This window comes from Diadema antillarum, unplaced genomic scaffold (assembly GCF_040938485.1).
Source record: "Diadema antillarum isolate AM-2024a unplaced genomic scaffold, OU_Dant_1.0 seq00000382_RagTag, whole genome shotgun sequence".
NCBI lineage: Eukaryota > Metazoa > Echinodermata > Echinoidea > Diadematoida > Diadematidae > Diadema > Diadema antillarum.
The window spans coordinates 1-17,167 of record NW_027271380.1 but is presented as its reverse complement, the minus strand read 5'-3'; positions in this window follow the sequence as shown (position 1 = coordinate 17,167).

Sequence of the window (17,167 nt, the reverse complement as noted above, 5' to 3'; positions counted from 1 at the left end):
CATCAGTTAATGGCAACCGTAAACTATTTTTGGAAGCAGCATCATTAGTAGTGATGCTGGCGTCTATGTACGGGTGTATTTTTGCTGTAACTCTGAATAAATAAAAGTAAAACCTGTCTCACTGATCACTTATTACTCATTTCATCATTGCATCAATCATAAAAAATGTAAACAGTCTCCACAAAAGTGAAACTTTAACAATATGTTGCAATGAAACTCCCCCCCCCCCCCATGAAAAAACAACAATATGTCATTACCATTTCAAATTGAGATTTTCGAAAAGCTTCTGTAAATGAGATGTTTTCAGGCATGCTTGGATGAAAATATATCTCTTTCTGATACCCGCCACAAGAGACCACTTCCCATGAAATGTTAAAATCCAGGCAACTTCCCCTTTCCCGCAACAATCCCAGCGAGCACTTTGATGGGGCGAGGGGAAGCTCTCAATTTAGCTCGTCGATGCCGAACAAAAAAAACGCCATGTCGCGATCACGTGATGAGAGAGAAAGAAGAAGTTAAAGATACGACTTCCCTGTAGCAGGTCTTGGCACAGATCAGTTTGACACTCTTCCCCCCTCATTGGAAATGTTAGTGGGGCAGCATCCTATTGTAATTGGAGCTGCCCCAGATAGATTGCTACCACTCACCCCCAATCCACGGGATCCACACCCCTCCCACACCCCTCCCACACCCATTTAACTTCTTGTCATATTATGTCCATTTGCATCGTGCAGAAGTATACATACAAAACCTTTGTATGTGGGTTTCTTTATTTTTCATTTCTCTACAGGCTACGCTCACAGAAGAACCTCTGGGACGTGCTTGTCTTCAATTTTGATTTATTTTTGTAATGAAGGCTTAAGGTTGGTTAGCAGTGCGCCTCCTCCCACTCCTCGTAATGAGATGGGGAGGAATGGGGATGCGGGTGTAGGAAGGAGATGAAGTAACCATTTGTACGACCCTCATGCTGGCATGCACCTGTCACATGATCAAATCACGGGAGTCACATGATCAAATCCAGGAACTTTTCCCAGTGTGGAGTAGCAAGCAAATGTTTACTTTGGTGGGAAAGACTTTGGGAAGCTGTGATGGCATTTCAACAAAGTGCTTATTGGAGTTTTTTTTTTTTTTTTTTTTTTTTTTTTGCTTAGTATTCAGGTTGATTCTCAGCAGTTCGTGATGATAGAATGGAATATGAGGAAAAACTAAGGACATTTTTGTGTGGATTTCAGTGCACAAAATTTTTGAGGAGAGATTTGAATTTTTCCTTAATGTAAATGTAGTTGGTAAATGCAGAAAACTTTTGTAAAAGGGAGAGAAGTGCATATGAAAATGATTTCTGAGTGTTTCATTCTTTTAATGAAAGTTTCATATTTGATTTGACTTTTTTTTGCCGAGATGAATGAGAAAGATATTCCCCATTCCCACTTGAAGAGCTAGCTCAGTTGTTCTTTGGATGTCCTAGTAAAATGGATTTAGTGATTTCATGCAGAATTTCAGAGAGGGTTGCACATGGCAGTGTCGAGAACTTTCAAATTGCTTGTCCGACTTTGTTTTCAAACTTTCTGGTAGTTTCACTGACATTTCTGCATTGACTGAAGCCACATGTTTGAGGAAACTTCCCTTTTGATTAATTTCATGGTATGAAAGCAGTTACCATAGCAACCAACACAAATCCTGAATGCTTATTGACTGTTATTGTGATATTTACTTAAATGTATTTTGATATTTTCATGTATATAGTCTGTATGCATTGGAACCCAGGGCTCAACACAAACTCACATCATGTGTATACTGTTTGTACTTTACTCAGGTAGCTTATGGTATAAAGATAATCGCTGGATACCAAACATTATTGGAAAAATGTGATCATGAAATATCCCATGAGATACCTCTATCCATAGGACCAAGTTCACTGTACTGTCAATGGGTTTTCTCCATCGTTGTGAACAGGCACAAGTCTGAAACACAGACTAACCATTGGCACGCTCCAGCATCACAGCCCCAGACAGCCAGAATGTTTCTTTGCGTCAGCCATGTCTCGTGGTCTCTCCCCAGTAAGAAAGTGTGCAGAGCCTTTTAACGTCCATCCACAAATCCCAGCCTGTCTGGAAAGCAGTCATGAAGAAGGGTAATTTATTCCAGGAAAAATCCTACCAGCAGTGCACACACCACCACTCGTGCTGGTCTCTGCCTATGATGTTCTGGCTCTATGGGAGCTTAGAAAAGCAAAAATGCAACCAATAAAAAAAAAAAAATGAAAAAGACAAACTTGATACTCCCTCCTGTGAGCAAATATCCGGTTGTTTGGGAGAGCCGTGCTATCGTGTTGACATTTAAGTGGAGAGCTGATTCTTGTGTTGATCCTCGGAGAGGGAAATTAGTTTTATGGGAGTTTGGCATTTCGTTGTTGACTTTTCTTTGTGTACATATGATGTACAGATTGTTTTGGGGGACCAGTGGATGAATTTGTGATATAAAAGAGCTTTGTGATACTAACTGACAGTATGTGTCTGTGTGTATGTGTATGTGTGTGTGTGTGTGTAGAGCACTGCACTTATACACAGAGATGTACAATTATACAAAGTACAATACATTATCATCACAGGACAGCAGAATTGTACTAATGCAGAGATTCCAACTGTTACTTTTTTTTTGCAGTAATTTGTACAGTTTTCTTCTTTTTTTGGGGGGGGGGGTGGGGGTCAAAATACTGCAGGTTTTATTGAAAATAACTATTTTCCGGAATTGCATTACTCCATGTATCTATTGCAGGAAAGGTAAAAAAAAAAAAATCTGTCAAGATTATGCTTTTTCTACCAAAAATATGTGGGACAATTTTTTTTAGCCCTGAGAATACTGACTGCTGTTTTTGCAAGGTTGTTACTCCTGCTATTGCCTTGTGCCAATTAAAAATCCTTTTGGATGTCATGACATGTAGTCATTGGTTAACTGATGAATAACATCCAGCTATTAAGAATACATGAAGAAAGTGACTGGATTGTAAGTTGAAACCATTAGAAAGTATGTGGGTGGAAGGGAATTTCACTCACTAGTTCGTTACCTTTTCATGTTTGTGTGTTCTGTTTTGTTTTCCTGTAGACTAGTTTAGCCTCCATCAAGCAGTCAAGACTATTTATACCATTTTAATTTATTGATGTCTTTCCGTCATTGACCTGGATTGGGACCACTTTAAGAGCACTTTACTTTCCTCGTCAATGTTTTCTGTCTTGATACTTGTGGGCCGAAATAACACACAGAAGCTGCAAAGCAATCAAAAACTCAAGTGGAGAAAATGAGGATGCAACAACAACAACTACACCCAGAATAACCACAAATGTTTCTAGATGAGGGAGAAATATCTGAAACCATTCATTTGCCGCACTTGTCTACCTTATCATTTCCCCACAGTCCACCCGCAAAACCTGGAAGAGCAAAAGTGAAACCAAACATAATGTGTTTTTAGTGGCTGCTGCTCGCAACATGCCCATTGATTAAAGAGAAATGAGGGGCTCACACTTTCCACTAATGGCCTTCTGTGCTACATGTTGCATTCACTATCCTAATGGACTCTTTTTCATCAGCCTGGTGTGTGGGTGGATTTTCTCCCGTTTATTTTTATTTGAACATTTCCTAAGGATTGTTAAACAATTGCTTTCATATTGTTTACATCTACCCCTTCTTTTCTTATTTTTACTTTCCCCTTTCCAGTAGTCTTGACTCCGCTGATGTCAGCTTAGATTGAAAATGGATATATGACGTTATTAATGCAACTGATTATATTTCCTCAGTCTATATTTTGTCCTTTCTATGTATATTTGCTGTTTGTTAGTTTTTGCTTTCTGTTTTGTAAGAATATAGAAGTGTGAGAAGCAAAAGGATGTTATCTCAGTGCACTGTGAATGTAGCTAACTGCTCTCTGGCTCTAACAAAACTGGTCATGCCAACACATTGAAAAAAAAAATATATCGCAAGGTCCTGTTTGCGAAGTCTCCACTGCAAACACAAGACAGGCAATTATGCTAAGAAAAGTGAGTATCCAAACTGCAGTTCCAGACTGCAGTGTCAACACACCAAGACAAATCTTGTTGCTGTATAAATAGCAGACATTAATTCCTGTGTGTTACTTAACTTAAAGGATTCTGCATTGAAAGTGTTGTGCCATGTGTCATCTTATGTGGCCAGTTGCTCTCCTGGCTTGTAAATCTCCAGGACCACAGAGAGAATCTTTTGATTCTGCAAATGGAGTGTGATATTTTCCTGTGCCAGTCTCTAGAGATATAATATATCACATTGATGTGTTGTTGAGAGCAGCCCCCCCCCCCAAAAAAAAAAACACCTTTGTTTTCAATATTTTTCCCCTTCTTTTATGGTAGATCTTGTTCTCAGTGGCATTGGGAAATAGTGTTATCTGAAGAAATACTGTATGTGTACATCAGAGTTACCATGAATCTTCAAGTAAAGATAGAATGAACGGTCAAAGGGCCATATTTAGACACTCACATGATGAATGTGTTGTTTCACCATAACATAGTCTCCATGGTAACATGCTCGATTTTAAGTGGGACCTATGCTCGACAAGCTTGCTTTTAAGTAGGTTCCATCATATTTCTTTAGCATTCATTCTCAGATTCCAATTTTCATAGATCAACCACTATGTTCTATATGTTTGCAATACTCTGCTATGCCTCCCAGCTGGATATCATGTATTGTATTTCATTTTGTCATATTATGTCTCCTAGCTTGATATCATGTATTATTTAATTGTGTTATATTTGATGTATTTGATGTATTCATATGAAAATGAATTGAATTTGAATTTGAATTAACATTTCTAATGCCAATAGATATTCTGTTTTTGTTTTGAGTGAAAAATGATGAAGGAAGTTTTTTGCAACATTTTCATATCTTAGGTAGATGAGTGGTTATATCATACCAATTCCTGTGTAAGTGTCGGCATGTGAGTTAAGTATGATGACGTGTATTTCATTCAAGCAACAAATTGAATGACTTTGGGGAACATTTTGAAAGGAAATAATGTGCTTTATGTTTATATTTTGACTGGATTTGCTTAGCATTCATCATTGATATAATGGGAACATGGTTTTAGAAAGGAAGAGAATATTGTCCTCTTATAATACTTCATTGAAATTGCTTTTAGCTAGAAAGACCATATAAGGCTATATCAACTAGTCAGTCAAGTTATTGCTTTAGTAACAACATGAAAGCAGCAGCGACTACAATGTTTTACAATATTTTTTGCTTCAGTTTCCTGATATTGATTTTCAGATTTGTCCAGAACAGGATGTTACCAATTTATAGCAAGCATGCTGCAAATGGGCATCGAGTGTGAGTGATATGTTCTAAAGTGCTGTGGTGTATTGATTTCTCACTTAAGGCTGGGCACATGCCACTCATGCGCCATTATTGGTTCCCCTTTCTATTTTTTTTTGGTGTCGCCACGGTGGTGTTATTGCGAGTTAACCTTCGCGTTTGATGGCGCTATATATAGCTGTCAACATTGTGTGGTTGTGATTCATTAAGTGCAGGGTTTTCAGGGACTCTTTAAATAACGTGGGTCAGAGATAACGCCATTTTACAAGGCACAGTAGCATTCACTCTGCCAATTCTCTCACTCCAGAATATCACACAAAAATAAGTATGTGGGTCCAACCACATGGACTGAAGTGAGCTCTGGTATTTTGTGACTGTAATATTTATAATCAAACTTTGAATGCAATGAGAATTTGCAGTGAAATAATTGATACCACTCTGCCAATATGAATATAAAAAGTCATATTCCAAGCATAATGAATCTTTTACATGTGTGAGGTATCACATTATAGTATAAAATGAACATGGTTGGTTCCCCTTTCTATTTTTTTTGGTGTCGCCACGGTGGTGTTATTGCGAGTTAACCTTCGCGTTTGATGGCGCTATATATAGCTGTCAACATTGTGTGGTTGTGATTCATTAAGTGCAGGGTTTTCAGGGACTCTTTAAATAACGTGGGTCAGAGATAACGCCATTTTACAAGGCACAGTAGCATTCACTCTGCCAATTCTCTCACTCCAGAATATCACACAAAAATAAGTATGTGGGTCCAACCACATGGACTGAAGTGAGCTCTGGTATTTTGTGACTGTAATATTTATAATCAAACTTTGAATGCAATGAGAATTTGCAGTGAAATAATTGATACCACTCTGCCAATATGAATATAAAAAGTCATATTCCAAGCATAATGAATCTTTTACATGTGTGAGGTATCACATTATAGTATAAAATGAACATGGTTATCAAATGGCAAATACATAATTCCCCCATATGAATGAGGAAGTACATCACAGAGTGTCATATATACCATATCAAAGCTATATAACGTCGAGCACAAAATAATTAACTCACAGAATTTCCTTGCTCATTCTAGATAACACTTGGATATTATGAGAAGTTGTTTCTATTTTCAGATAAAACTGAGTGTTATCTGATACTATGTTTACTTACAAGTAACAGTGTATGAACTTCACAGTCACGAACACTTTCTATTGCATCATATGATATTTTTCCTAATTGTTTTTACCTTTTCATACTTTTTTGTTTCTTTCAAGTGTATTGCATATTGACAGCATAGACAGTTATTGACTTTGTTTCTCATTTCTGTATAGCAGTGTAAGGGCCCTGTCACACTACAGCGAATGCCCAACGAATGCCAAGCGAAAGCCCAACGAATTTGAAAATGTGAAGACAGTTTGCATGTCTGACATTCTTTGAATTCATTAGCTATTTGTAGGGATTCGCAGAGATACGCTGGAGATTTTGGACATGTTTTTTTAAAAAAAATCGGCTCCAGCGTATCTCTGCGAATCCCTACAAATAGCTAATGAATACAAAGAACGCCAAGCATATTATGAACTATTCCAGTATTACCAACGGATGTGAACATATCTTCAAGTTTTCTAATGTATTGGACATTCGTTGGGCATTCGTTGGGCATTCGCTGTAGTGTGACGGGGCCTTTAAACTCACTCATTGGTAGTTTGTTCTCCAAATTGATGGTTGTTGCAGAATGTGTTTATACCACTGACATGCAACACTGGCATTTCACAGTGTTGCATGGCCTGCTTCATTCAGAACACATATGGTTGATAGCAGCCTTTACACTAGGGTAATCAATATGCTTAGAGGAAGGTGCATGCATGTGCAGCAATGTACTGCTCACACTTCTAATAGTATCTCGCTAGTACATCATAGATCATTTGAGATAAGCAAATAATGCATGTGAGTGCAAGGTGCGTGACACACGCTATTTTTATTCCGCAGAATGGGAATGGGCTCACCTGTGCACATGTCTTGCCATATGCTGGTGCCTAGGCTTGTCATGTTTTAAAACTGCCATGTGTCTGTTTTTTATAAGCAGTAAATACCATGTCCTGGCATCTGTTGGGTGATAGTTTGATTCAGTTCCACGTCACTTCGATGGCCATTGCCTCGACTTCACATGGATTTTGGCAAGTCGTTTTCACCAACACTTCGAAATTTCATCATTTTACTAATGTGTGACCGAGACAAAAAAACAACAACAACTGATTCTGACTCAACACAAGATCAAACAGCTTGTTAAACTACTTTTATGTATCCAGGGTAAGTACTACTTCAGGTTCTGTTGTACTTTTAGAGACATTTTTAACAGCACCATGATAGTTTTGGCAAGCTACTCGCCTTATATTTAATCATCAGAATTTTTTGTACTGGTCAGTATTGTAGTATTGGCTGCAAACAAGACTTCAAGCTGATTATAACTTTCTTTACCTTACAATCTTTGGGCATTTTGTTTATATGAAACTATCTTAGGCTGATCATTGCTTAACTCGTTAAGGATGGACGGACTTTACCACAACAGGCATTTCCCATAGACATCTGCCCGAGTATACTCGGGACTTGTCCTCAACGGGTTAAGTTGAGAGTGGTGATCATTAACTCTGCTTTCTTCCAAGAAGCGTGAGGTGGACTCTCGTAATGGCCTCTGGTTGTTTCAGGCTTGATGGTATTATCTTCGGTCAACGATTCACACTTCGATCATCTCATCTTCAGCCAGTGAGTAATTTGATGCTTGACATCTCACTGGTCGGAACCTTTGTAACACCCTGCTTCATTCGCGTATCGAAATTGTGCAGACAGTTTGCTTGTTTCGTCCACTTACTCACTTTTGTCCACGTCCATTAGTGCTGAGTACATTGCCTCTTCCTTAGGCAGTAGCTGTACCGTTGTTGTAAATGTACTGAATGAGTCTGTGCATTAATGGTGCATCCCCCTATGCCTTTCAGACCTTTGGAACCAATGGAGCAAATAGCACAAGGTTAATGAGATGTACTGCCAAATCTTGCCAGTGTAAATCAGTGCGCCATATACCAGCCACAGCATCTGGTACCCTTAGCTCTCCACATGTACAAAGTGGAACCGATGGTAGCTTGGAATATCGGATGACATATTTTGATACTGTTATGCATCTAATGTTAAGTTCTGTCATTACCTAGGAACAAACAGTGGTATTTAAGTTTGCATATTGCATATGAAATATAATTGCATGCAAGCGATGCTTTTTTGTCTTTTTATTTTATAGGTTTAACTTTAGCATGCTGTATTATTCATAATCTGTTTGATGGTGAAGATTGGGGAAGAGAATTAATTTTTGTGGGAGCCATATCTGGTTGCATGGGGGGGGGGGGGTGGGAGGGGGAAGGGAGGAGTAAGTAAGAGTGAGAACACAAAAGAAATAGCAGTAATGCATTGTCACTGGCAGGAAATGATTTGAGATTACAAAGGATAAAAAAGTAAGAAAGTAATCAATCAGCTAAAATATCTCATGTTTACATTGCTCTGCTGCTGCATAGCAAATGTTGATGGGGAAACAGTACCATTGAATAAGAAAAAAAAATCAAGGAAAATGGAGGGAAAACAGGAGGTTGATCACCAGACAGACTGTCACATCTGGCACTTTGCTGGTTTCACACCTGTCAGTCTGGTCTTAATACGTCCCTCATCCTCAGGGCACCATTCGACTGTATGCATCGTGGTGTTCGTTATTACAGATAGTATGCGGGAAGAGATCGAATGTAGGTCTTCACATATGTGTGTGGGCAATTCCAATGTCATGGACATAGCGATTGGACAGTATTTTTGTGATAGAAAGCTCTTCTTAAAACTTATTCTCAAAAGACTTGCACTTGAAGCCTTTTTAAGCAGTGAGTGGATGTTGTTTCATATTCAAGTAAATCACAGCTAAATGATGTTACATTTTGCTGAGTACTTGAAAAGAAATTCAATACTAGCGTCTGATAGATAGAGGTCGTTCAATGCATAGAAAGCCTGGCCCATTGTAGTACAACAGACCAACCAAGTCCCCTTAAGTCTGCAGGAGACTTCTTAAAAACTTGCACATATCTTCATGCCTGGATGAGAGAATTTATGAGTCGTGCTGTTCAGAAATTATTTCGTTCATTGAGATGCGTGTATTACACAAATATCTCCCAGATTGCTCCTGTTGGCAAGTCTGTTACTATTCAAATCTAGTGTAAAATGAATTTTAAGATCGGCTAAACAGATGAGAAGACTGCTATAGCTTGTGATGTCAAACATATCTTCATGCCTGGATGAGAGAATTTAGGAGTCGTGCTGTTCAGAAATTATTTCGTTCATTGAGATGCGTGTATTACACAAATATCTCCCAGATTGCTCCTGTTGGCAAGTCTGTTACTATTCAAATCTAGTGTAAAATGAATTTTAAGATCGGCTAAACAGCTTGACCCTTATCTGCACTGCTTGGGATCTGTGCCATCACATACAGGTATTCCTCACAGAGGGAAAATCCCATTCACTTCAATGATTTCTAGGAGTCCCCAAATCTGTTGCCTCTCCTGAACTTCTTTCGCACATTGCTAGGTGTTAAAGGACAAGTTTACCTTCATAGACATGAGGGTTGAGTGAATGCAGCAATATTAGTAGAACACGGCTGGTCTCAAGGCCTCGGTTTGTTTTGTGGGTTTTTTTCATGTTTCTTTTCCCCACGTTATGAGAGAAAAATAAGATATTTTCGTCTTCATAATTTTGCTCCCTCCTTTTTGTTTTTAATCACCAAAACTTGGCTTGATATATCATATAGAACTACATCTGCTTCAGACTGTACATTATCATAATTAATATTAGGCCTACAATTATTGCTCCTATTATTGTTATTATTATATTATTATTATCATTATCCTTATTATTATTATTATCATTATTATTATTATTATTATTATTATTATTATTATTATTATTATTATTATTATTATTATTATTATTATCATTGTTATTATTTGGGGAGGGGGAGATCATATTCATCAGGTTTAATAGGCACCCGTGGGAGTAGGGTCTCACGACCTCGTATTTTTTTTCTTTAATGTTTTTCCCATGTTATGGAAGAAAGAAGAATATATACATCACTGCATTCGTCTTCATTTGCTCCCTCCTTTTTTTTTTTGTCACCAAAACTTGGTTTGATAGACCATAGAACCACACATTCTATTTCCACTTGCAATCTTAAAAATAGGCGGTCGGCAAAGCGAGGTTTTCCTCTACGTCCGCTCATCTTATGAATATGTATGATTACAGCAGCTCTGCAGTAAACGAATGGACAAAGCTGCACGTGTAATCTGATATGGAAGGGTACTGTCGGCAAATATATTTAGCCGCGTCCTAAACAGTCTGCGTACAATGACATCGCACTTGAGAGCAAACGGCGAGCAAACTAAATGACGTACCTGAGCTGCATATAGTATTCTGCAGTTGTGCAAAATACAATTAAATAACAACGTTCGTCGTTTTCATTTGGGGACGCCAATAATGGCGAACTGTACGTAAATGCCCTTGTAGTCCATATCACGCACACACAGATTCGTGTACCATCGTCAATACATTACATACAGTACACGTAACAGGCGGAGACAAAGGTACATCACAGAACTATACACACAGTGTAGAGTGTGTAGAGTTCTGCGAGGTACATTGTGTGTGTGCGTGCGCGCCCGCCGGAAGATGTCGGAGATTTCGCTGCACCATCATCTTTATTATCCCCCAGTGTCTCTGCAAGCTAAAAGATGAAAGATCGAGAAGGCAGGAGGCCAGCGCAGGATCGGTGAATATTGAAACGCTCGGCTCTTTCGTCACGCACAAAAATGCATTATGCATTAAGCTAATTAATTTTTCTTTTTCGTCCTCGACGTCGACACGGAGGCGGAGAGGGGACGAAACCCGCGCCATTCGATGTAGGATACTCTCCTGCGGCCGACGGCATCGGTCGCAGCTGCTCGGAGCCGACGGCTCGGGAGGAGATAGAGAAACCAGCAACGCCGGAATAAAACAGGAAATACATAAGGCCGCGACAACAACAACAACTTCGAGTATTATAGTATAGGAAGTATAAAGAAAATTCAAGATATTCTCACTTTTCTCACATAATAAAAGAACACTCAACTTCTCTCTTTCAGAAGTCCGGGGGATAATATTACCCCTAACATAAGTCAGTAACAAGTCGAGGAAATGTGCACTTTATTCCAGAAGTCAAGTTTTGTGAAATTCTCTTTTTATTTTCCTTATATTGTTGTACGCATGTGACATCATACACTGTAGTAATCTTCTCCTCCAGCAGTGATTGCACTGATTAAAAATTCATAACTTTTGAACGGATTGTCGGATTTTCCCCAAACTTTCACTGATGTGTTCTACTAACATTGTTGCCTTCACTCAATCCACATGTATATGAAGGTGAACTTGTCCTTTAAGGGAAGCATGGATATGTGAGCTGGAGGGCACAGAGTGTGAGAAGTGGGCCGTATTAGCTCAGATGTTCAGACCGGGAATTCTATTAGTAAGTGCAAACGGATCGGCATGAGAAGCACTGACGAGCGTGCCGCGGCTCTCCATTCGACAGCCATCCTACTCTCCTCCGGAAAAACTGGGCTAAAGGCACCCATAAGTCGACAATGCTGTGGTCATTTTTTTCCCTCCCCCTATGTGTTGCGTCTGTCGGCTTTTGATCTAGCTTGACACATTCCATCAGCGGCGACTTTAGTAGAGCTTGGTAGCAACGGCGGAGTTCTTGATCTTGCGGGTAAAAGAGCTCAAATCACATGCTCGGAATCTGATGTCGGATGGGGGGGGGGGGTGGGGATAGGAGAGAAATTAAAGTACTGTGTAGATGGATAGGAAAGTGAATTATGTCTCTTTAGATGGGCAGCCAGATGCACGTACAATGTACTTAAAGCTGAAGTTTGCCTTCCACGTGCACTTTGCTTTTCAGCATCAAGCCGTGTGAAAAGAGCATTACAGTGTATTCATTGCATCTCCCTAATGCCCATCAGTGGAAGACATCGCTATTTAAGTCTCAGTTACAGCAATATACTCTTTACCATGCACAAGCCCTTATTCCCCATTGGGCTGTGTGTGTGTGTGTGTGTGTGGGTGTGTGTGTGTCACAAATGAACATATCGTTGTTTGGACAAGTACAGTATGTGATGGACCAATGATTACCCTGATGTCTGTACTCATCTCACAAATTGTCCGCCACACACCACATGGGCAATAATTAGTGCACGTTAATAATAGCTTGATGGATGCAGTTGAGTAACGGCGCCATGGTTACTGCATCTATACATCGTTTACTCGTTAGTCGGTACATCTGGGACGGCGGTGCTGGGTACGGGAGAAGCTGATATTAGCCGACACTCGGCCGTGTCCTCAACCAGAGCTAAAACGACCAGCTAATAGCAGCCCGCATTCTTTCCTTCCGAAACCTCATAACATCACTCGTTCCTCCTTGTTCAGCCTCAATTTTGTCCTCCCTCCCCCCCCCCTCCATGCGTTCTCCCCCCATCCCCATCCCCATGCACTTCTGCACTTATCCGTTTTTTCCTGCCGCCAGCATTGTTCCCATTGGCACTGCATTTGAGCAGCCGACGAGAAACGAAGGAGGAGCCAGTAATCTCGTGGGCTGTTGTCGTCGTGGGTGCTGCTGCCTTTAGATTCTTTCCTCATTTTTATCAATACGCAGCTGTGCATGAATTTCTTCCTCTTGGATTTGGTTATTGTCATGGGGAAGGAGAACATCAGGTGTGTATCTCATAGCTTTGTGATTTATCATCAGCTCTGGGTGAGGCTTTCTGGGTTAGCGCTCATTGAATATCTGACAAGGCTTGACAATACCAGCCCCTTTATGCTGTCCTCGTCAAGATATTGATTTTGAACATCATGCTTACATTTCTATACGTCCTCAGAGCAGAGAAAAAAATGACTATCATAATTAGCATAGTGAGGTCAATCTGTCTTTTATTTCATAATTGAAATACTCATAATTTGTTTTATATTTATCTCTCACTCTTGAGCTCAACTTTCTTTCATTAATTTGAGCTGATGAGATGTCTTTCATTATCAGCAAGAGGAGGAACTATCAAATCCTGGTAAGATGCAATGTGGTGGGGTGTGTGTCGATTTGTGCTGACTTGATTTTCAGTTTCGATATATCCTTGAATACTTGGGTACTTGAATCTGAATGAGAGTGAAAGAATTATTTGCAAGTTCCGTTATTTGCAGAAAATTCTTGACATGATTATTTTCGATCTGACTAGTTTCTTTGATACCTAACCCCACACTTAATTCCACATATGCACATAGGCAAGATAAGCATGGGCAACTAATTGCATCGTATGTGTGTGTGCATTTGTGAATGATGCCACAGCACCAAAACGGTAGGATGGTATCCACAGAATGTGGAATTATACTCCTTGAAAATGCTTGATTCATATGTGCAATTCAGATGGATTTGTAATAATGGCAGTTTGTATTTTAGGCTGCCCATATCAAAACTTTGTAGAAAGTAGTACCAAATCATACTGGTCGGCTTTTTTGTGTTCCCCTTAATGTTTATGTTGCTGACCATTCCAGCCTTTGCCAAAGAAGATTTTTTTTTTTTTTTTTTTTTTGGGGGGAGGGGGGCATTTTTTTTTACTGTTCAAAGTGGCTACTACTGAAGCATTCAGCAAGCTACATGTACTATGGGATTGGCGACTCTTGAGTCCCCACTATTTGGTTAAGGTAATGAGGATAAAATGCCTTGCCTTAACCCGTTGAGGACGAGTCTCGAGTATACTCGGGCAAGTGTCTATGGGAAATGTGTGTTGTAGGAAAATCAGTCCGTCCTCAATGGGTTAAAGGCACAACTACTATCGCCAGTGGACTCAAACCAGGAGCACCATGATTTGGAGTCTGAGGTCCTATCCACTCAGCTACAAGAGATTCTCTGACTTTAAAGCTGTTAAACACATACTGTATACAGTACACCGAATATTTCACGAGGTTTTGCATTTTCTCAAATTTCGCAAATCGGGTGCTGTTCGTGATTGTAAAAGCACACGAAAATATTTACTCTGATCCTGACATGGATATCTGTGCACGCGTACATGTCCCTGTTCAGCACTGTACACCAATACATGTACATATACTGTACGGGGTACTCCACAATCACAAATTTAACCACTTGCGAGATTGTCAGGAAGTCCCGATTCACACACAAAAAAAATTAGACTCACTAGATACGGATTGTACGTGGCATATACCGGATTGGAAGGGCTCAAAATTGATCTTCCACTATTTGGAACTTGCATGCTTGCAATATATTGAAAGGTTCTACCAAGAAACCTGTCTGGCTGATGCAATGTGCCAGGGTAATGAGGTGTTTTGGAGCATTTTTGAGATCATAAGTGTAAAGGTTGGTGTACTCAGCTTTTATTCCTGAAACACCCTCCTCATCATTCAGTATGTGGGTTGGTAGAAATGGAACTAGTGCATGATGAGCTAAACATGTCTTAGCAGTAGCATTGAAGTGCATGCAGCTAGCAAGCTTCAAATGCAATTCACTCTCGCGCGATGGATACTGTTATGGTCCAATATATTGTGATCAATGTAGTCGGATTTAAAACGTCACATACACTGTACCAACCATAATCAGGAATGCTCTGAGATTGAAAAAAAAAATGATGATAATAATGAGACAAAAATTAGCAACAACAAATGAATACAATGTAGATAAATATAATTGATAGAGGTGCTTAAACATGCTGATTATACTGCATTTTAATGTTTCTTTATTACATTTTATGCCTGAAAAATGTGCTGGAAATAACATGAAATATCTGGCATTTCCAGCCATCAACTGTGCAGAGTAATCCTTGTGAGTGCAATTAGTCTGTTCAGATAATGCAGTACAACTACAAATACCAGGGGGAAATGTCACTGAATAAATGAGACTCTTTTCCAATGTCAATACCGACATGCCGTGAATGTGTGCCGTTCTCATGGAAACGTGGCTGGGTGAGGTAGTGATTTTGAAAGCCACACCACGTTTGAAGCCTGACTAATTAATGGGGTGTCAAGCATTTATAACTCTTCCACCACAGTGGGAGCTATTCCCTGCTGGTATGATATGCCAAGGTACCGGTAGTGCAAATTTTTAACCTTGGTAGGCAAATGATTGAAGAAAGACATGACTTGAATCAGGCATGACTGTGCAATGGACAGAATAGCCTTCCCACATACTGGAAGAAGTCAGTACAAAAATGAACAGTATTTCCTTCCCTTCCCCCCCCCCCCCCCCCCCAGGATGTTGAACTTTTTAATCTCTAGAGCATTCAATGAAACTATATTCTATTATTGACTAGATAGTGAAGATTGTAGCATTACCCAAAACTTGGTTTGAAATCTGCATAATCTCTTACAATTTATTTATTTTTTTAGTTTGTCCATTCATGGTAGTAAGTAGGACTTGACAATCTTGTATGCCAGTTGAATGCAGCAAGATTTGGACAGCAGAAATTAACGTAACAGGAAAGGTTTAGATTTTCTCTGCAACTCTGTATACAGCGTTTCTGGTATTTGAATGCTTGTATATAAAAAAAGAAAGTTGCATGGCTTTGAAAAACAGAATGGCTGGTATTCTGATAGTGCAGACTTAGTTAGTGTGAGACTACTGATAATCTACTCTTAGTATGAGATCCCGTCTAAGTGCTGATAAACTAAGCTTGGGTTAACTTTAGTTTCCAGAGGAACTAACTATAAAAAAGTAGAAAACGGGCCAATGTTTTCCAAAAGACTCAGTTATAGTGATCTCAGAATAATATGTTACACAGGAAGTTTATACCAGTCAACCTTGAATTTAAGTTAAAATTCAAAGGGACCAGAGAAACTCCTTGGACTTGAATGGATTTCGACTTACGCGATAGAATTAGTGCATGTTAATATCCATCTGAGGCAGAATTTTTCTTCATCTTTGGCAATTATATTCATCTGTGCGAGGTTGACTTGGGCGAGGTTGACTGTACATCACACTTATTAGGCATATATATTGCCATAGATGTACATGCAAATTTGCAGTGATGAATAATTACGTGAAGCATTTTCAGGCTGGATAGCATCGTTGGGTATCAGGGATGCAGGGATGCAGGGAAGAAGAGTAGAGATTAGGGTTTGCATAATCTTATGAAGCAGAGTTAAGTAACGCAGGTTTTCCCTGGACAGCATTGTTGGCTATGGTGTTACAGAGAACGGGAGAGAAAATTAAGATTGCGTATATCAGGTAGCTATGCAGGTATTGATAAAACATTGTCGTCTAATCTTATGTCCCACTCCATGTGGTTTCATTCACACATGATTATCATTGCATTCTATTTTTGACTGAAAGAAATTGGAATGGTATCAGGATGGAGTTTGGAAAAAAAAATATGAGGGGGGGGGGAGGGTGATTCTCTGATCAAAAGATGTAAGTACGAATCTTAGATGTTTTGTCTGTGCATACATGTATTACAGGATCCTAAAAGATGAGCACAGAAGATCGCTATAGAGCTATGCCCTTGATGTCGAAAAAAAAGCTGCATCATTCATGCAGTTATACATATATGTCTCTTTGTTTACCGCTGGCATTGTGCGGATCCTGAATACCATCTGCAACACAAATAGAGCATTCACGCAAGCATAATAAGGTAATCATGTTATGCAAGGTCGATGTTTCCACGTTTTATGTCGAAGGCTGAACGGAGAGACACCTAGTTCTCTGAGGACATGCGAGATCTTTCTATGC